General features: G+C 48.9%; 1 long non-coding RNA gene across 1 annotated transcript in view; it reads left to right on the forward strand.

Annotated features, from left to right (window-relative positions):
• The window catches only part of LOC106000671, a 40,961-nt gene that overhangs the window by 14,879 nt on the left and 3,915 nt on the right, over nt 1–22,167 (forward strand). The window contains exon 2 of the long non-coding RNA XR_001175802.1: nt 10,843–10,983. This is a non-coding gene — a long non-coding RNA (uncharacterized LOC106000671). The remainder of the gene's footprint in view (nt 1–10,842; nt 10,984–22,167) is intronic.

A 22,167-nucleotide genomic window follows, 5' to 3' on the forward strand; every position in this document is an offset into this window, starting at 1 on the left:
TCAGCTAGGACTATGGACAGTGTTGAATCAAGGCCAGCTATGAGCCTGTCCTCTGGTATACGGCTGCCCTTCTGATTGACCAACGTACACCTGCCCAGCCTTATACTTAGATTTTCTGAAGGGAGCTCTGACTGCATTTGATAGGGCTGTTTTCAGGTCACATTGAGCTCTCACTGGTAGCCTTTCCTGTAACTCTGAGCCAGTGACTATGTTGCATGTTAAAAGTCCTGACAGAATTTGTCCAGGTGAGGAGATAGCAGGGTGGCTCCAAATCAGTACCCATTCTTTCCATCCTTCCTCTCAGGCTTCTGCCCAAAGGCAGAGACAGGAAAAGGACAAATTAAAGCTCTGGGTGAGGTGGGATGACTACAGGGGAGCTGTTCCCATCTTGTGTCCAAGGCAGGCCTAAAGAAGGCCCTTCAGTGTCCGTGGCCTGCAAGGCAGAGCCCAGGTCCCTGACTGGGTTCTTTGCACGGGCTGTGCAGCCTAGAAAAGCCATTTTACAGTCCTGGTGGAAAACGTTGGCATTTTTTGCCTCACAAAGGGTGGAGGGAGTGCCACAGGGGAAGGGCAGGTTGGCACTACTGGTACAACACTGCCATCAAGCAGATTTAGTTTTCAGAATCTACCAACACTTCCTGGTGCACTCTTAGAACTGGAAGGGCGCACATGTGCACAGAGACTCCAGAGATACAAGACAAAGGAGGATCGCTTGGAGGGTCTGTGGCTTTAGGAAGCTTGGGGTGAGAGGGTCCTTGGCAGAGACAACTTGTGTCCTACTGGGATGTGGAGGATCATAGGCAGGAGACAACCCCAGGAGGCCAGCCATGGTGGCTGGCAGCGGGAACAAGAAATCCAGGCTCTGTGGTCAGGTGGCTGCCATGTCTGGGAGGAATGGCTGACAGTGTCTGTAGAGCCTCAGCATCTTGGGGCTTTGTGTTCACCAAAACTATTGACCTTCACCCTTCTTTCTTGTGGGTAACAAGCATATCGCAACCAAGTGTGTCCTTGGACCCAGGAGGGTTCCTGCTGCACAAAGCTCCTATCCTTTCAGGGACCAATGACTGGCACACCTGAGCAGTGGCATACAGCTGCAAAAAGGCCTTAGGCATGCAAGGAATGGGATCTAGTACTGGGCAGCAACTCGAGTCCCATGGAAGTAACTTGTACCATTCTGTATGTGTCCTCTGTGTACTGAGGATCCTGGCCCTGTCTCTGGCCAGGTAGATTGCAGAAGTAGAGTCCAGGACGAAATGGTTCTCCTGACTTTTAAGCCTTGTGTAGATGCATGGCCCTTGTGTGGAAGAGAAGGGCCCCTGCAGTTTCCAGACTATTGTTTTGTTATCTCTCCTGGTTCTCCTGTGCTCAGAATATGCTAGACATACCTTTCATCTCACTCTACCACCCACATCCCCACTCTTAGCAATGGCAGTTCAGGTAACTGCATTTAGAGACTTGTCCCTTCTGGAATGCCTTGTCCATGATATGATGAGAGCAACATTGAGTCACCTTAGTGAGTGGCCCTGCACAGGTGTCACCAACTGAATGCCTGAGGCAGTACACTCAGGGTTTCAGCTAGATAGTTACATGGTTCTTTCTTGTAGGCCTCTGAAGACTTAAGAGTATCTAGGAAGTGGCCTCCTGGAGCCCCATCCTAGGGAGAACATCTTTATTGGGCCTGATGATATGATAGGAAGCGCCAGGTCATGGACCTTTCCTGTGCCTTGCATCCTGTGCTCAGCTCAGGTTGGTGGATGGGAATTGGTGCATGGCGAAGTTTCAAAGTTCAGTAGTAAACCTGCATCTATCAGAGGCCAAACCTGGTCTTTGGCCCAATGCAGGTTGAACATTACGTCACTAGAAGGCCTGGGGTGAAGAGGGAGTCAGGGACATAATAGTTGTATACCTACTTCTTGCTGGTATTGGGACAATGTTTGGTCCTTTTGAGGAAATACATTTCAGTCTGTGAGGAATTCTCCCTAGCCTTCCCTCTCCCCTGTCCATTGAGGGAGTAGGCAAGGGGTTATTAAGGGCCTGAGGAAATAGGAACCAGGCAAGTTATAAGAGGTTCTTGAAGAGTGAGGGAATGGAAATCTGCATAAGCAAATGGTAATCAGCATAAATACCCTGGAGCCAGACAAAGATAGAGAGGGGGGGGGAAGAGAGAGAGAGAGAGAGAGAGAAGCAGGACCCAAACCAAGAGACACACCCAGTAAACAGACACACATAGTGAAAGAGAAGGAAGGTGTGTGTGTGTGTGTGTGTGTGTGTGTGTGTGTGTGTGTGTGTGTTATACACACGTGTTTTGAAGGAAGACACACTGAGCCCAATGGACCCTGTGGAAGGGGGGGGGGTGCAGGGTAGACAGGTAAATGAGGTTCTTATTCTGGGCAGTCCCAAATAGAATCCCCAAGGGTGAAGATTTGGTGCTAGGAAGAGGCTGCAGTAACTGTGGGTACTGGGGTTCTAGTTTTGAAGCTGGGCTGTCTCCAGAATGGAGGCCCTCACAGCATGTTTTCTTGAATAGTATGAACTTGGGGATCCTCCAATCTGTCATACGTCTTAGCATCAAAAGATGGCCACCAGTGGTGCTGTAGCTCAAGTGGTAGAGCGCTCGCCTTGAGTTCAAGAGCTGAGGGACAATGCCCAGGCCCAGAGTTCAAGCCCCATGACCGACAAAAAAAAAAAAAGAAAAAGAAAAACTATAAGGAAGTGGCGCTGTAGCTCAAGTGGTAGAGCGCTTGCCTTGAGTTGAAGAGCTGAGGGACAGTGCCCAGGCCCAGAGTTCAAGCCCCACGACCAACAAAAGAAAAAAAACAACAACTATATAGAGCACAAAAGATGGCCACCATTGTCGATGTCCACCTGACCTTAGGTCACACAGAACAATATTCTGTGCACTGGAGCACCAAAAGGCTATGTACAGCCTTGCCTCTTACAACACGTAAGAGGTCACAAGTATCCAGGACTGTGTCTTATTTTAACCCTACCTTATCCATGACCTCAGCTGAGTTTGGGACATTGATGAGGTAGCCAAGGCCAGCATGAGCCTGTCCTCTGACATCTAGCTCTCCATCTGGGTGACCTATCTATCCCTATGCAGCCTTGTATGTGGATTTCTGTTAAGAAGGGTGATTGAGGATATTAGGCATTCTCCCTGGAGACAGAAGCAGGTTTCAGGTACTGCAGCTTCAGGCCACACTGAGGTCTTACTGATGGCCTCTGCTACAACCCCAAGGCAGTGGCCATGATACATGCTAAGAGTGCTGAGGTGCCCAGCTCGGTTCAGGTAGACAGACTGCAGGGGTTGGACCAACCGGGTGCCCATTTTACCCATTCTTCCTTCCTTATCTGTTAGAAAAGATTGTGCCAGAAAAAGAGTAGGTTATAATCCCCAGTGGGATGGGAAACCTGGAAGGGCATCCATTCCCCTCTTTTGCCTAAGGCAGGAAGAAAAAGGACCCTCAAGGGGAGATCAAAAGTCTCTGCTTGGATTCCATATAACTGCAAGAGGCGTGTGTGTGTGTGTGTGTGTGTGTGTGTGTGTGTGTGTGTGTGTGTGTGTGTGTAAGGGATTCTGATAGCACAAAAGAGGATACCTCTGGAGGAGGCTAGGCATGTCAGGAACCCATGGCAGAGTCAGTGTGTGTCCCCTTAGGCTGAGGAAGCCTCAGAGGCAGGAGACAATCTCAGGTTGCCTGCTAGGATAGATGTGCACAGGTTCTGTAGTCAGGTAGTGGCTATGTCTGAGAGGGATTGCAGGCAGGGTCTGCAGAGCCCTGCACATTTCCAGTCTCTGTGACTATGTACATAGTTGGTTTTCATCCCCCTTTCTTCTGCAGAAACTGGAAGATTGGACCCAGGTGGGTCCCTGCTGAATACAGCCTCATCTCTTCCAGGACACATGAATGGCTGGTGTCCTTTACTAGTGGTGCCTGGGCTTGGTTTTCCATCCACAATGATCTGGAGAACCGGACTTTTTTCTAGTTCCCTTGGTGATGCAGCACAAAGCCTTAGTTAGCTATTCTGTGACCATGCTATAACAGCAGGCAGATCCCAAGCCCCATTATTAAAAGAAATGGTTAAACAAACAAACAAAAAAACAACCACAAATAAATATCATCTGGAGGTTTAAAACCATCTTTTGCAAGGCAACAGCAGCTACGGAGCCCTGTGCTACTTGTTTTGTCTCCACAACCAGGCTTCAGAAGCTTGTATGTGCAGATGAATTGTGGTTCCTCCCAACTATCGTGTTACCCAACACTAAATAGGTGGCCTAAGTATCCAAGTGTCTGCACTTAACCTGCTCTAAGACTTGTTAAGAGATGGGAAGCAATACACTAAAACAAGGCCCAGTATCAGGAGGGCTGGGGAGAGGGGTGCCTGCCTTGTGGCATCATCTACCTGCCCACTTGCCAGACATACCTATCCTTTCTACACCAAATACAGGGAAGTTCAGTGTGGGTGAATGCATGTGATTGGACTACTTATTTGATTTTTTCAAAGTGAAGAAGTGAAGGCACAGAAGTTTCTGGATACCCGGCGGTGGTCTCTGCTGGACCCAGAGCCAGTGTTCATGATGCACTGCAAGAGTCCTGAGAGAAGGCCTTAGTCAGAATTGGTCCAGGTGGGCAGACAGCAGGGTTGGCAAAAACCAGTGTACACTGTCTAACTCTTTTCTGATCTCTGCCCAAGGGCAGAGCTAGAGAAAGGATAAATTAGAGCCCCTGGTGGGGTGGGGTGTCTTATGCCTAAAGCAAGCAGAAAAAACCCTCCAGAACAGAGCCTAAGTCCCTGAGTGGGTTCTGGTACTTCCAGGCTGTGCAGACCAACGCCAAGTGAATGAGCAGCTATTTTGTAGTCTTAGTGGAAAAGGTTGGCGTTTTTTTGGCAGAGGGAGGGCAGTAGGGGACTGGCAGGATGTGGCTTCTGGTACAACACTGACACCAAGTGGATGACATCAAGTGGAAACTGAATCCAGCAGCATTTCTACCAGCTCTCTTAGAAGTGAGAGGGTTGTGCATATGCACTTGAGACTCAGGACAGGCAAGACAAAGGAGGGTGCCCTTGCAGAGTCTGGGGCTCATAGAGGGTTATCCTTGGCCCAACCAACAGTTGTTTGCCTGGTCTGTGCAAGGCTCACAGGCAGAAAAGAAGCCCAGGCCACCAGCCATGGTGGCTGACAGCACAGGGAGGGATTGCAAGCAATGTCTGCAGAGCCATCAGCATCTTAGGGCTCTGCCTCCACATGGACAGTTGGTCTCCATCTTCCTTTCTTCTGAGGAAACTGTCAGATAGGAACCACCTGGTGCCCTTGACTCACTGGGGCCCCTTCTGACTACCTGCAGGCATATTTCTGCTGCTTGGGTGTTGCTCCTGCATTCTATCTGGGACATCATTTTTCCCCCTTTTCCTTTCTACCCCATCCCCCACATTCCTCGCCCTTCTTGTTCCAAATACCCAGAGAAAGATGACTCTCCAGGATTTAAGTTCTGTGAGCCCTAGCTGTGCAGCCCAGAGCCAAAGTGCATGAGCAGCCATTTTGTAACCCTAGTGGAAAACATTGGCATTCTTTGTAAAGGGTGGAGGGAGCACAGCTGGTAAAAGGCTGGCTGGCAATCATGATACAACACTGCCATCAAGCGGATTCTGAAACGAAATCCACCAGCACTTAGGCGAATGCTATTAGAACTGGAATGGGTGCATGCGCTCAGAGACATCTGGCCACAGTAAAAAGGAGAGAGCTCCAGGAGGGGTCTGGGGTCTTGGGTGCATGGGGAGCCCTTCTGCATGCCAACCTGTGTGCCACTGAGCTGAGGAAACCTCAGGAGCAGGAGACAAGCACAGGAGGCCACCTATGGTGGCTGATTGGACACAGGAACCACAGGTGCTGTGCTCAGATGGAAGCAATGTCTGGAGGGGATTGTGGTCAGTGTCTGCTGAGCCCTCAGCACTTCAGGCTTCCCAATCGCCTGGACAGTTGGCTTCCATCTCCTGTCTTGGGAGGAAACTTGAAGATCCTAAGCAAACTCCACTTATCCACTTATGGTGTGTGTGTGTGTGTGTGTGTGTGTGTGTGTGTGTGTGTGTGTGTGTGTGTGTGTGTGTGTGTGTGTGTGTGTGTGTATGTGTGTGTGTACATATATCCTAATCCTGGAGCTTGAACTCATGGCCTGGGCACTGTCCCTGAGCTAATATTTGCTCAAGGGTAGCAATCTACTACCTGACTTGCAGCTCCAGTTGTTTTTTTGTGGTTAATTCGAGGTAACTAATGATTGATATACCACTAATCAGGAACAACAATCCAGTCATGGGTTCCTGGAAGGGATGGACTGTGTTGAGCAAGGCTCCTCCTTTGTCCAGGGACTCTCCTTGGTTCAGGTATACTATCTTGGTTCCCATCTGCCAGATTCCACAGAGAAAAAAGAGATGGAGGCTGATTGTTCAGGTGGTCGCAGAGGCTGAGAGGCTCAGGACTCTGCAGACACTGCCCAGAATTCCTCCCAGACATGGCTGCCACTGACCACAAACACTATGCATCCTGTGCCCTGTTAACTGACCTAGCTGGCTACCTGGGCTTATCTCCTGCCTTTGATGCTTCCTTGGTCCAGTCAGACACAGGTATGCTTAGCCAAGAGCTCCCTACACGCCTTCCAGGACCCCAGACTACTCCTCCAGGGCTACACTCATTTGTACTGACTGTTCAGATTCCCCTGTGCTCATGCACCTATCTTCCAGCGCTGAGCACTCCCGGAAGTGCTGGTAGATTCTGTTTCAGAATCCGCTTGATGGCAGTGTTGTACCACTAATACCCGCTTGCCTTCGCCCTGCTGCACTCCCTCTGCCTTTTGCAGAGCAAAAAACTGCCAACCTTTCCACTAGAGGTACAAAATGGCTGCTCACCAGCTTGGGCTCTGGCCTTTACTGCACTGGAACACAAAACTAAACCATGGATTTGGGCTCTGCCCTGGGACTTGGGAGGGTCCTCTAAATGTCCATGTTAGACACAAAAGGGGAAAGGCTCCCCTCCAGAAATCCCAGCCCACTCACGGCTCTACCATATGCTTTTCTTGGCTCTGCCCTCAGGCAGAGGTCAGGGAAAACCCTGCCCACCTGGACCTATTCTGATGGGCCTTCTCATAGGACTCTTAGCATGCATCATGGCCACTGGCACACAGGCCAGCAGTGACAGATCAAAATGGCCTAAAACTGCAGTGCCTCAACCCTGCTTCCCTCTGCAGGGAACAGCACTAATATGTGCAGTCACCCCTCCCTACTTGAAAGAAATTGAGTTACAAGGCTTAGCAGGCAAAGGTAGGTCACCTAGAAAGCCAGATGTCAGAGGAGAGACCTAGGCAGGCTCAGTATTTTCCAAGATCAGCTGAAGTCTTGGATAAGATAGGGTGAAAATCAGGCAGTCTTGGATGCTTGTGATAATTTATGTGTTGTAGGCCAGTGACAGTTGTAGATAGGCAAAGCTATAGCCTTTGGGTGCTCTGGTGTACAGAATATTATTCCATGTGACCTAAGGTCAGGTGGACATGGACAATGGTGGCCATTTTTGGGTGCTGGGACACATGACAGATGGGAGCATCCCCATGTTAATGCTTTAAAAGCATGTATGTTGTGAGGGCCTCAGTTCTGTAGACAACCCAGAGTCAAACAAGAACCACAGTACCCTCTCAGCAACTGCTGCCCCACCCTAGCATCAAGTTGTCACACTTGGGGATTCTGTTTAAGTAACTTGGGGATTCTGTTTAAGTAATCTTGTTTGTCCACCCTGCATCTCTTTCACAGGACCCATTAAGCTCAATGTGTCTTTTTTCAACAATTCAAAATGCACATGCCTGTACACATTCTCTGTCTCTCTCTCTCCCTCTCCTCCCACTTCTCCAATTTTCTGTCCTGCAGTCTCTTTCTTTGGCTACTGAGTATTTATGTAGATATACATGTTCTTCATGCCTAAGGTCGTTAAGAACCCCTTGCTTTCTTCATCAAACTATGTGACAGAGTGAATGGGAGAATTCCTAGCATACTAAAAGACATTTCCTGACAAGGAGTGAACACAGTCCCAATACCAGCAATAACCTGGATAAGTAGGGACACAGCTATTGTGTCCCTGCCTCCCTATTCATCCTAAGCCTTCAGGTGACCTAATTTAGTTCATCCTGCAATGGGCCAAAGACCAGGGAGTCTCCTCTGATAAACAGTTACACCGCAGGTACAGGTTTTCTATTTAACTTTGACACTTTTGCCCCCACCCACCAACCTGATTTGAGCACAGGGTGCAGGGCACAAGAAGCTGCTTGCTGGCACCTGGTCTCACCACCTGAGGTCCTTGATCTGGCAATTCCCATCCCATCCTCAGCATGGTAAGAATGTTCTCACTAGGAAAGGGCTCCAAGAGGTGACCTAGAGATATTCCTAGTCTTGGGTGCACTTGGTGAGACCTATAAGAAACAACCAACTCACCATCCAGCTGAGTACTGCCTCTGGCAATAAGTTGGTGGCACCTGTGCAGTGGTCACTCCCTATGGTGGCTCAATGTTGCTCTCACTACATCCTAGGGGAGTGGTCGCAGACAGGACAAGTCTCCAAACACAGTTGCCTCTGACTTGCCATTGCTGAGAGTGGGGATATAGATAGTAGGGTGAGGTTAGAGGTAGGCCTGGCATATGCTGAACACAGGAGAACCAGGAGAGATGGCAGAGCAGGAGATTCAGGGGTCTTCTCTTCCACAAAGGTGGCATACATCTACAGAAGGCTTAAAAGTTAGGAGAGCTCTTCCTAGATTATTCATGCATCTGTCTGGCCAGAAAAATAGCCAGGATCTCCAGTACATAGAGGACACAGAGAAGGCCACAAGTGATTTCCACTGGCCAGGGTGACTTCCAGCGAGTTCCCAGCATGCCTACGGCCTTTGTGAGCTGCATTCCAAGTACTGTTGTCCAAGAAAACAAAGGAAGAAGCCAGGCCTTGGTAGCTCACTCCTGTAATCCTAGTGACTCAGGAGGCTAACTTCTGAGGAGTGTAGTTTGATGCTAGCCTGGGCAGGAAAGTCCCTGAGACTCTTATCTCCAATTAACTACCAGAAAAGTGGAAGTGGAGCTCAAGGTGGCAGAACACTATCATTGAGTAGAAAAGCTCAAGAACACTGCCCAGGTCTGAGTTCAAGCACCAAGGCCAAAAAAAAAAAAAAGATGTAAAAAGAAAAAGGAAGAAAAAAAAGAAAAAGTGGTATCTTGGATGGGATGCCAGAAAGATACCTAGACAGCCAGGAATAGGCCAATGCTCAGGGATGCCAAGACCATCTTGAGTTACTGAAAGGAAAGCTCTGTGCAACAAGGACCCTCCTGTTTCCAAGAACTGGCTTGGCATCTGCCTGGTGCACCCCAAACACCGTGATGCTGAGGGCTCTGCAGACACTGCTTGCAATTCCTCCCAGAATGGCCACCACCTGACCACAGAGCCTGTGCTTCCCGTGCCCCCATTGCAGCCACCATATTAGGCCTTCTGCGCTTGTCTCTTAACTCTCACTCTTCCATGGCCCAGTAAGTGACAAGTCATCTCCACTAAAGGCTCTCCACATGCTTGCCTCCAGGAGTACTCTCCTTTGTCTTGCTGGTCCCCCAACTGTCCCTGTGCGCATGCGCACCCCTCTAGTTCTAAGAACGCTTGTGGAAGTGCTGGTGGATTCTGTTTCAGAATCCGCTTGATGGCAGTGTTGTACTGGGAATGCCAGCCTGTCCTTCCCTCCGATATGCTCCCTCCGCCGTTTGTGGAGCAAAAAACGCCAATCTTTTCCAGTCGGACTGCTCTTCCATTTAGGCTCAGGATTACACAGCCTAGGTACAAAAAACCCACGCTTGACCCTGGACCTTGTAGGATTCTTTTTGCGTTCATTAGGCACAATTAGAGAAAGGGAGGAAGATATCTAGGGAGAAAAAATAAGACTGTCCAAGCGGCTGAGGAACCCGACACACAGGCTTCCGTAGATGCCCACAATCTTTCCCAGACATGGCTGCCACCTGACCACAGAGCCCTTGTTCCTGCTGGGAGCTACTCTAGCAGACTGCCTGGGCTTTCTTTCCCCCTGCTTGCCTCCAGGAGTACCCTCCTTTGTCCTGCCGGTCTCCGGGGGTCCCATGCGCTTGGGAGCCCTCTCCAGTTTTAAGAACTCTTGGCGGAAGTGCTGGTGGATTCCCTTTCAGTTGTGCCAAGGGTTCCTCACGTGCTTACCAGGAACTGGAGCCCTTCCTGGGGCTCCCCGATGTGTTCTGTGTATCCCTGATTTTCCCCTGCACATGCACATCCCTTCCAGTTTTAGGAAGAGCTCGGGTAAGTATTGGTGTATTCCATTTCAGAATCCACTTGATGGCAGTGTCGTACCAGAAATGGCAGCCTGCCTTCCCCTGCTGCACTCCCTGTGCCATTTGACATACTTTCCCACTAGAACTCCAAAATGTCTGTTCACCTACTGGACACTTGCTGGGTGCACAGAACCAAAGGATGTACCTTGACTCTGTCTGGGACTCTGGAGGGTCTTCTTTACGGATCTCTGGAGAGTATTCTTTCCAATTGCCTTAGGCACAAAATGGGAGCAGCTTCCCCTGTAGGTGTCCCATCCCACCCAGGTCTCTAACCTACCCTTTACCTGCCTTTGGGCAGATCTCAGAGAAGTACAGCCAGAATGGGCACCAGGTTAGCCATCTGCCCAGCAGGCCTGGGACTCTGAAAGGTCCTTTATGTGACTGCCTTAGTAAAAGGGACAGGCTTTCTCTCCAGCATCCTACCCCACTGAGAGCTTCAGCCTACCCTTTACCTATCTCTACCTTTGGCCAGGTCTCAAAGAGGAAAGATGGACAGAATGGACAACTGCTTGGGGACAACCCTGTTGTCTTCCGACCTGAACCAATTCTGACTCCTTAGAACTCTCAGCATGCATCATTGGCCACTGACTCACAGTTGCAGCAGAGACCACTGGTGAGAGCTAAGTCCCTGAACCTTGATCCTCTCCTGGGAGACATTCTAGCACAAGGAATCAGTTCTTACCATCTGATATCCAGAACAAGGATGGGTATTGGTAGATTGGTCAACCAGTGGGCCAGCCATTTGCCAGAGGACAGGCTCACACAAGGCCTCAGTGCTGTCCTACATTCCAGCTGAGGTCTTGTGTTCAGATAGGATGACAGTCACTCAGGCAGAGCCCTGAAGCTTGTGATAGCTCCTGTTTTTTAGGCAGAAGCACTACCGTGGACTAGTAAGGCCAAAGCTCTTTGGTGCTCTGGATCACAGGTCATCTTTTCGTGGGACTTCTGATCATGTGGTACTAAGATATAAGACAGATGGGGACTGCCCCCCACCCCCAGTTATGCTGGTTTTTTATTTTATTTATTTTTGGGTCCGGTTGTTGGGCCTGAACTCTGGGCCTGGGCGCTGTCCCTCAGCTCTTCAGCTCAAGGCTAGCGCTCTACCACTTCAGCCACAGTGCCACTTCCGGCTTTTTTCTTTTTGCTTATGTGGTGCTGAGGAATCGAACCCAGGGCCTCAGGCATGCAAGGCAAGTGCTTTACCACTGAGCTACCTTCCCAGCCCTTTGTTTTTTTGTTTAAAGGCAAGTTTTACACCACCATATGTGTCTAAAATTGCCAAGAAATAAAATCTCATTTGCCTATCTAACCTGTACCCCTTCCCCAGGCTTAATAGGTTTCAGTCTCTCCCTCCCACTGTCCAAAACACAATATGGGTTTAAACACACATATACTAGTGTCTGTTCTGTCTCAGTCTGCCCTACCTCCACTCTATCCTGCTGTCTGTGTTTGTCTCTCTCTGTCTGACTTCTGGGTGTTTATGTACATTAACAATCTCTCTTCCTCAGTCCCTCATATCTGTTAGCATTATGCCCACCTTTGGTCCTCAGCTCCACCCATACCTGAGCTCCTCCTTGCCCAGGAATTCCCACTGTACAGCTGGCCATTCCCTCTCTCCACCCAGACCTACTCGAGCAAGCACCTACCTCATGTGTGCCATGTGCTCCCTCTCCTGGGAAATATGGCTCTTATCCTTTCATTTGGTGTGAAGCCTGGGACAGGTTTCCTGGTGGATTTAGCAAATCCCCACTTATGTGGGTCCAACCAGTTGCCCTGGGACCCAGCACACAATCCTACACTCCTGTCACTAGAGGACCACCAAGGTAACTTTCTCCTGACCTAGCGCTCTCCCTGCCCATCCAACACCAGCTAATTAAGTCCAACCCCCAAGTAAGTGATGAGTTCGGAGGCTTAGCTTTCACTGTCCTAGCTCCATGCTTCTGTGGGAGGGCTTCAGGGCCCTCAAAACTTGGCCAAGTATCTAAGCCAGAGGGCCTTCATGGCCAATGGCCTCAGTAGCTGGGGGATGCCATTGGAAAGTGATGATCTGATCATTGGTATTTTTTGGACCAAATTGCACTGCCAAGGACCCTCCGCAGCAAGCTTTTACCTCCTTTTGCCTCTGGTCACTTATCGTGGGAAGGACACAACTAAGTTTCTTTACAATCAAATTTGGCCCCAAATTTAAAACTCCACTTCCGTGAGCGCTCGGGCAGGGAAAATCTCTCTCTTTCTCTCTCCCCCCTTTTCTCTCTCATAAACCTTATAATAATCTTTCTCGTGTGCCTGCTTGCCTCCAGGTGGTCCCCTGGGATGGACGTGAAGGATCCTTTCAACACCTATGCCTAATTTTCTTACTGCCTCATTACCATCAAGAACCCATTACCCATTTGCTCCAAAGAAAGACATAGGCAAGATTACATTTCCATTATCTCTTCCTCATCCCTTCACAACCCTAACATTGTTACTCCCTGAGGACCCAAAAGAATCTCTCCCCAATTTGCATTAAAGGAAGACCTCAACTAGCAAGTTCAGGCTGTGAGAGAATTCTTAGACTAAGAGGCATTTCTCCAGAATAAGAGAATACCAGCGCCAACAACCAGTGCCATATCTATCCTGCCTCTGCCTCCCTCACCATCTTAGCCATTAATGTGACCTTAAGTTCAACTTGGGATGGGTCAGAGAACCAGAGAGATTACTCTCACCAAAAGCTATGCTACAGAAGCAGGTTCACTACTGGAATTTGGAACTTTGGCACCCACAAGCCTGAGCTCAGCATAGTTGTTTGGGGAACAAGAAGCTGCCTACCAGTCCCAGGGGTCTGACCAGAGCTCTGTGGCCAGGCTCTTCCTACCCATCCTATGCTCACTAAGGATGCTCTCTCTGGGCAAGAGTCTGAGGACTTCACTTCCTAGTCTCACTGTACTTCATGAGACCTACAAGAAATTACCACCTAACCACAACAAGTGAAACCCTGCCTGCACTCTAGAGAGTTGGTGGCAACTATGTAGGGAGGGCACCTCTTTTCGGTCACTCAGTATTGCCTTACCAAACCACAGGTAAAGGGATAAGTCTCCAAATTCAGTCACCTCTGATCTACCCATGCTGAGAGTAGAACTTGAGAACCAAGAGAGATGCCAGCCCTTTGCAGGAGCCTCTCTTCTACACAAGGGTCCTGCATCAACACATGGTGTTAATGTCAGGATGGCCATTTCCTCCTGTTTGTTTCTGCATGGCCAAAGACAATACCTGGATCTCCTCTCTAAAGATGACACCCAAGGTAGAGAACAAGAAAATTCCACAGGGCCTAGAGAGCTACATAGTACTAGCCTAAGTTACCAGCAATCCTGGGGTCTTTGTACTGCTGCCTTCCCACTACTGCTCAGGCAGGAAAGAAAGGGTTGGGGGAAACCTAGGTTTCTGGGCACCTAGGTTCTCTCTGTAATCCTATCTATTCAGGAGGCTGACATCTGAAGATCTCAGTTGGAAGCTAGCCCAAACAGCAAAGTCCAGGAGTCTTATCTCCCATTAACCACTAAAAGAACCAAGAATTGGAGTCAGGTGCTTGTGGCTCATGCCTGTAATCGTAGCTACTCAAAAGGCTGAGACCTGGGAATCTCATAAAAACATTATGCAGGGTTGTAAGGGGATAAGATCTAGAAATCTAAATCTACATAAATACCCAGAAGAGAAACAGACACACACACAATTAGTGCAGAACAGAGACAACCAAACAGGCACAAAGAGAAGGAACTAGTATGTGTTGAAGAATGTACCATGTATTTCAGACAGGACAATAGATGCTGACATATATGGAGCCCAGGGAATGGGTATATTGTGGACAAAGGAGATTTTGTTTTTGTGCAATCATATGCACTTAGGGGGTCCAAATCTGGCAGGGGTGGGGCAGGAATAGTTGAAGGGGTACAGGATTTCTTTCTTTCTTTCTTTCTTTCTTTCTTTCTTTCTTTCTTTCTTTCTTTCTTTCTTTCTTTCTCTCTCTCCTTCTCCCTCTCTTTCTCTCTCTCTCTTTTCTGTTATGGGCTTGAACTCAGAGCCTGGGCACTGTTGCTAAGCTCTTTTACTCAATGCTAGCTCTCTACCACTTCCTGAGTATCTAGGATTACCGGCCTGAAGCATAAACGCCCCCGTAGATTTATTGTTTTGACATCTATAGAACGGAGGGTTCTACTGCCTGCCTGCTTTGACAGCATAAGTTGTAAGTTGTCAATCTTCCTCTCTGTCTTGCATCTCAGCAGCAGAAACTTTATGGAAGTCCAACTGAGCAGCAGTCCTATTGAGAGATGATCTGTTCTCAAGAGCACCAAAGAGCTTCAGCCACCATTGCTATTCTTCCTGACCTATTACCAAAGGTTGTGCCAGAAAAAGGGTAGTAGGTTAGAATGTCCAGGGGGTGGGATCCCTGGAAGGGGCACCATTCCTTCCTTGTGCCTAAGGCATGGCAGAAAAAGTACCTGCCTGGGAAGATGAAAGTCTCTCTCAGCTTGGGTTCTGTGTACCAGGGCTACATAGCTCAAAAACGTTGGTGTTTTTTATGGTGCAAAGGGCAGAAGGAGCACATCAGGGAAAAGGACAGGTACAACACTGCCATCAACCAGATCCAGAAAAGGAATCCACCAACACGTCTGTGAGTTTAGAACTAAAAAGGGTGCATACATGCCCAAGAGATTCTGGTTACCACCGGACAAAGAAGAGTTCTCTTCGAGGACTCTGAGTCCTGGGAGGTGTGTGGGCTGCCCATGGCAGAGCTGACCTATGGCTCACTGTGCTGAGGAAACCTCAAAAGTGGGAGACCAGCCCAGGTGGCCAGCTAGGATAGCAGTAGGCAGGCACAAGAAGCACAGGTTCTTGCAGTTAGGATCTGCAGAGCCTTGTGCATCTCCAGGCTCTGCGACCACATGAACATTTGGCCTTCATCCCTTTTTTGTGTTTGTGTGTGTGCAGAAACTCACAAGTGGTAAGCAAGTGGGTCCTTGGACCCAGGAGGTTCCCTGTTGCACAGAGCCCCATGCTTCCAAGAACCTGTGAATATGTGGTATCCCTGACCAGTGTGGTACATTGTCTCAGCTCCCTGGGCTTGGTTCTCCATCCCCAGTGTTCTGGAGAAATCAACTTTTTTCTAGTTCCCCTGGTGATACTGCAATGTGTCACAAATCCTTAAGTATTCTGTGAACATTCTCTAACACAGGCTAATCCCAAGCCCCATTATTGAAAGAAATCCTTTAAAAAAAAAAACAAACCTACAGGTTTAAAACCATCTGTTGGGCCAGGCACTGGTGGCTTATTCTTGTAATCCTAGCTTCCCAGGAGGCTGAGATCTGAGGATCATGGTTCAAAGCCAGCTTGGTCAGGAAACTCCGTGGGACTCTTTCCTTCAATTAGCCAACAGAAAATGAAGTGGCTTAAAGTAGTGGAGGGCTAGCTTTGCGCAAACAAGGTCAGGGACAGTGCTCAGGCCCTGAGTTCAAGCCTCGGGACCCCACAGTCACCACCACCACCACCACCATAACAACAACAAAAAATTGTTGCAATGCAATGGTCACTAAGGATCCCAATGATTCTTATTTTGTCTATACAACCCAGCGTTCAGAAGCTTGTCTTTGCATGTGACCCAGTACTATAATGGTAGCTTCAGTATTCAAGTGACTGCACTTGTTCCAAGACTTCTGTTAAGAGATGGGAAGCAAGAACTGAACCAAGGCCCAGAGTCAAGATGTGTGTGTGTATGTGTATGTGTGTGTGTGTGTGTGTGTATGTGTGTATGTGTGCATGTGTGCCAAGTGGCATCTACCTGCCCACCTGGGGGACATACTTATCCTTTTAATAGTGTCATGGGATGCAGGTGGGGGTTTATGAAGTTCCCCTTTAAAAGTAGGTACTCTGCACTTAGGGCCCTTCACTTCAATCACAGAATAAGAATTTCTGGACAAGTCATAATGGCAAGAAAACTTGACAGAGCTTTACTGAGTAAGTAAACAAGCAGACAGAAAGCAGCAGAGCAGAGACACTCTAAAGGGAGTGTGAGTGTTTTAGAAGAGACACATAGCTCTTTGGCTGTCAGGGGTATTTATATGGTAAAGGCTGGGGGTCTGACTTAGATAAGGAAGGATAGGAGTTTATCTTTGCTCTCAGTCAGTCTTGGTGTTATTATGCTTTCTAAGTTTCTGGCTCTTGTTTACCATTCTGGTTCTTTTAATTACTTTGGGGGAGCATTTCTGTCAGGAAGAGGGGATACATCCTGCCAAACAAATGTTAATTCTTGGGGTGAGAAATGCATCTCTCAGGAAGGAATGCATCCTGTTGTTTCTCTTTGAAGCAAAGATAGTGCTTCTGTATTTCTAAATACAATGTTTCTGAGTTGCCCTAACCAGGTCTCATTTTCTTCAATTTATCCTGCCTAAGTACCATGTAAAGAGAACTCCAGTATGAGTGAACTCATGTGACATGAGTGAGTACCTGTTTGATTCTTTCAACAAAGTGAAGGCACAGTTTCATGACACCCTTGGACACCCAGTGGTGGCTTCTGCTGTGACCCTGAGCCAATGTTCATGATGCACACCAAGAGTCCTGAGAGAAGGCCTGAGTCAGAGTTGGTCCAGGTGGGCAGACATCAGTGTTGTCCAAAACCAGTGTGCAAGGTCCAACTTTCTAATCTCTGCCCAAGGGCAGAGATAAGGAAAGGATTGGTTAGGGCCCCTCTGGGGATGGGATGTCTAGAGAGGGAGCTTTTCCTTCTTGTGACTAAAACAAGCAAAAGGAGAATTCTCAAGTCCCTGCCTGGGTTTTGTTGCATCCAGGCTGTGCAGATCAGTTCACCCACTGAATGAGCAGACATTTTGTAGTCCTAGTAGAGAAGGTTGGTGTTTTTTGCTCCACAAAGGGCGGAGGGAGGGCAGTAGGCAAAGGGCTGGATGTTGTTTCTGGTACAACACTGCCATCAAGCGGGATTAGGACACATAATTCATCAGTACTTCCTCCAGCTCTTAGAACTGGGAGTGTTGTGCATAATGTACTGGGGGTGGGCAAGACAAAGAAGGGTGTCCCTGGACAGTTCTGGGGTTCATGGAGGCTTATGGGGAGTCCATGGCCCAACCAACAGTTGTTTGCCTCGTCTGCGCAAGGCTCACAGGCAGAAGAGAAGCCCAGGCAGCCAGTCCCTGGGTATAGGAGCAGGGCACTGCAGCTTCAGGCCACTTATCTCACTGGTGGCCTCTGCTACAAAGCTGAGTGGGTCCTGAAGAGTCCAGGTGGTTAGACAGTAGGGTTGGTGTTAGGAAACTGAATCAGGAGTGTTAGGAAAGATCAAACAGATGAGAGAAAGAAGGCGGAGACCTTAGCAGACCACAATAGGTTTAGTCCTGGCGACAGAAGGACTCCCATGTAACCTGGAGCAGGGGTCTGGGAGACACAGAGTGGGGAGTGTAGGGACTTATAGGTTTATATACTTTTAAGATTCTTCAAAAATTCTTTGACCTGGGCTGGAAGGTGGCTCAGTGGTAGAGTGTTTGCCTTGCATGCATGAGGCCCTGGGTTCGATTCCTTAGCACCACATAAGCAGAAAAGGGTGGCTCTGTGGCTCAAGTGGTAGAGCGCTTGCTTTGAGCTGAAGAGCTGAGGGACAGGGCTCAGGCCCAGAGTTTAAGCCCCAGGATGGACCAAAAAAAAAAAAAAAAAAAGTCTTGGACCTGGCCTGCTAGGTGTTAATTTGGCACACTTGTACTGTTTTTTTTTTTTTGGTGGGGGGGCAGGATGTACAGTGTAAACAGTCCTATCTGGGGAGTGTGTCCCTGGCTGTCCTGCTCTTTCACATAAGGATAAGGCTTGGTATTAGGATTTCTTGCCCAAAGGCAGAGACTAGGGAAGGGTAGATTGGAACTCCCAGAGAGTTAAGATAGCTGGAGGTGGAGCCTGTCCCTTTTTGTGCCTAAGGCAGATAGAAAACCCTTTAGAGTCCCTGGTCCATTGGGCAGAGCCCAAATCCCTATTTAAGGTACTGTGCACGTAGGTTGTGCAGTCCAAAGCCCAAGTAAGTGAGCAGCCATTTTGTATTGCTAGCAGTAAAGGTAAAGGTTGGCGTTTTTTTTGTTCTGCAAAGGGCGGAGGGAGTACAGCAGGGGCAGGGCAGCTGGGCATTCCTGGTACAACACCGCCACCAAGCGGATTTAGAAACAGGATTCACCAGCACTTTCCCTGTGCGCTCTCAGAATTAGAAGGGGCCGCACATGCGCACAGGGAACTCAGAGACCCACTGGACAGATACCGGCGCCCTGGAGGGTTTTGGGGTCCTGGGAAGCGCATGGAGATCCCTTGGCACAGCTGACCCGTGTCTGCCTGGTCTTTAAAGGGTCAAGGTGGGAAGAAAGACCAGGCTGCCAGCTAGGGTGTCTCCGAGCAGGAACAGGAAGCCCTGGCTCTGTGTTGAGGTGGCTGCCATGTCAGGAAGGGATTGAGGGCAGCATCTGCGGAACCCTGTGTCTCGGGTTCTTCAGCCGCCCAATTCTTTTTTTAAATTGTTTTTTTTTTTTTTTGCTCCCTCCCACCGTACCTCCCTCACTTTCCTTTCTTGTGTCTGATGTAGGCTAAAAGACTGCAAGTCCATGGCAGGCTTGTGTTTTGTGCACCCAGTCTGTCCAGCCCAGAGGCCATCTGGGTGAGCAGCCATTTTGGAATCCTGGTGGAAAAGGTTGGAGTTTTTTTGCTCCACAAAGGGCGGAGGGAGCCTGGAGATGCTAAGGGCTCTGCAGACCTTTCCTCTAATCCCTTCCAGACATGGCAGCCACCAGACCAGAGAACCTGTGCTTCTTGTGCCTGCTTGCAGTTACCCTCGCTGGCCACTTAGGGTTTTTCCCCACCTCTGAGGTTTCCTAAGCCCGAGGAGGACACAGGTCGATTCCCCATGGGTTCCCCACGGGCCTCCCAGGACCAAGAGCCCTCCTAGGGCACCCCCTTTGTCCGTGGTAACCAGAATCCTTTGCAACCCTTCCAGGGGTTGCTCACTCACAAAAGTGTGATTCCTTTTCTGGATCTACTGGATGGCAGTGTTGTACCAGGTACATGCGCTTGCTCTTCTCCCCTGATGTGCTCCCTCTGCCCTCTGCAAGGTAAAAAACAAACAAAACCCACCAACCCCTTTGAACTCTGGGGCTATATAACCATAGCACACAGAACCCAAGTAGAGACTTGGTCTTCCCTGGCAGGTATTTTTTCTGCCTGCCTTAGGCACAAAAATGGAATGGTTCCATTTCCAGGGATCCCACCCCACTGGGCATTCTAACCTACTATTTTTCTGGCACAACTTTTGGTAACAGGTCAGGAATGAAGAATGGGAAAGGTGGCTAAAGCCCTCTGATGCTCTTTAGCACAGATCATCTCTCAGTGGGACTGCTGCTCAGGTGGACCTCCACATCAGATCATGTTCTTGGGGCTGAGACACAAGACAGGAAGGAGGATTCATAAGTTATGCTGTCAAAGCAGGCAGTGGAGCCTGAGCCCTCTGTCAAAACAAGAAATCTTGTTTCCCTTCAGCCACTCCTGCCCCATCCTTGCCCGATTTGGGCCCCCAAGGGTCTGAGATTGCACAGAAACAAAACTTCCTTTGCCTCTTCACCCTGTACCCCTTCCCCAGGTCCCATAACTCTTAGTGACTCTTGTCCCAACTGTCTGAAACACACAGTCAAACACATACTAGCTCCTCTTTCTGTCAGTGTCTCTCTGTCTCTGTTCTCTGTGTGTGTGTGTGTGCTCAGTATTTATATAGATTTCCATTTCTCATATTCTTAAAACCCTGCATATCATTTTTATTCTCCCAGGACCATCAGATGCCCCTTGCCAACTCTAAACTAGGACACAGGCTGGAAGAGAATTCCTAGCACACTGAGAAGCACTGGGATAGCTACAATACCTTGCCCCTGCCTCCTTGCTGGACCCTAGTCCTTAAAGTGACCTAAAGGTCAACCTGGGTTGGGCCAAATATCCAGTGAGGCTCCTATGACCAAAAGCTATGGTGCAGAAAGAAGTTCTCTACTACAACTTTAGGACTTTGGGCCTTTGGCCTCCACCCACCCACCTGAGCTTAGCAAATGTACTGGGCACAGGAAGATACCTATCAGCCACTGGGCTGAACATCTGAGCTCTGTGTCCTGGAGCATTCTGGAACATGCTCAAGTACACAAAGTATACTCTCCCTCTTGAGGCCCTGAACATAGCATGTGTTAGATATTCCCATTTTGACACATTTGTTTAGGCCTACAAGGAACAGAGACCCAACCTTTCAGCTCAAATCCTGAGTACACTGACTCAGATGTTCAGTTGATGGCACCTGTGCAGGGGCCACTCCCTAAAGCTGCTCAATCACACCATGGGGCAAGGGACTCAGACGGGACAAGTCTCTAAATGTATTGTCCTGTGACCTCCCATTGCTGAAAGTGAGCATGGGATGGGGCAAAAGGTAGGGGATCCATCAAGCCTATTATGTGGTCATCACAGAAGATCTTGGAGAGATGCAGGAGGCTGTGAGTGGCGACTTCCACACGAGTGCTGTAGCTATACAGGCTTCATTGTCAGGAATGACATTTCCTCTTGGACACTATTCCTGAATCTGCCTGGACAGAGATAGGGCCAGGATCTCTAGTTCACAAGCAATACCCACAAAAGGGAACAAGTGACTAATAGAAGGTCTGAGATAATAGCCCAGTACTCCAGGGCATTCCCAGTATGCCCATGGACTTTGTGCTGATGCACTCTTAAAGTACTGCCTAGAAGGAATTCAGGAACAAGGGCTGTTGGCTAAGATATGCTATTAGTCAGGCACAACAATCCAGTCATGAATTCCTGGAAGGGATAGGGCAGTGTTGATCAGGGGTCCTCCTTGGTCTAGGTTTCTCCTTGGTCCACGGACATTTCCTACCCCACCCTCCTTGGTCCCATCTGACAGATTCATCAAAAAAAAACAAACCCAAAAAACAAAAAAGCCTCTGAAATAGAGACCAACTGTCCAGGTGGTCACAGAGCCATAGATGTTCCGGGCTCTGCAGACATTGTTCCAAATCCCTCTCAGAAATGGCTGCCACCTGACCACAGATACTCTACTTACTTCCTGTACTCTCCTACCTACCCTAGCCATCCACCTGGCCTCCTTTCCTTCCTCAGTTTAATTAGGTACCAGTTGGCTCTGCTAAAAACTTTCTACATGCCTCCTGGAACCCCAGATCCAGTCAGGGGCACCCTCCTTTGTCTTATAGGTTCCTAGTCACCTGTGTGTATGCACTCCCATCCAGTTCTAAGAGATCTAGCCTAAGTGCTAGTGAATGCTGTTTCATAATTCAAATAATGGCAGTGTTGTACCAGGAATCACACCCTGTCCATCCTCCTCATGTGCTCCCTCCACCCTTTGTACAGCAAAAAACGCCATTCTTTTCTTTTAGGACTTCAAAATGGCTACTTATCCACTTGTTTTCTGGGCTGCACAGCACAGGAACACAGAACCAATGTAGGGATTTTAGCTGGACCTCGTTGGCTAGGGACTTTGGGGAGTCTTCTTTCTGCCTGAATTAGGTACAAGAAGGGAAAGGCTCCCGCTCCAGGCATCCCATCCCACCCCAGGTTCTGCCCTACCATTTTTTTGGCTTTGCCCTTGGACCAATTCTTACTTGGGCCTTTTCGCAGGATTCTTAGCATGCATCATGGCCACTGGCTCAGGGTTGTAGCACAGGCCACCAGTGAGAGCTCAGAAGGGCCCCCAGCTGCAATGCCTGAACCCTGTTGCTGTCTCCATTGA

The sequence above is a fragment of the Dipodomys ordii genome, unplaced genomic scaffold (genome assembly GCF_000151885.1).
Source record: "Dipodomys ordii isolate 6190 unplaced genomic scaffold, Dord_2.0 Scaffold233, whole genome shotgun sequence".
NCBI classification, from domain to species: domain Eukaryota; kingdom Metazoa; phylum Chordata; class Mammalia; order Rodentia; family Heteromyidae; genus Dipodomys; species Dipodomys ordii.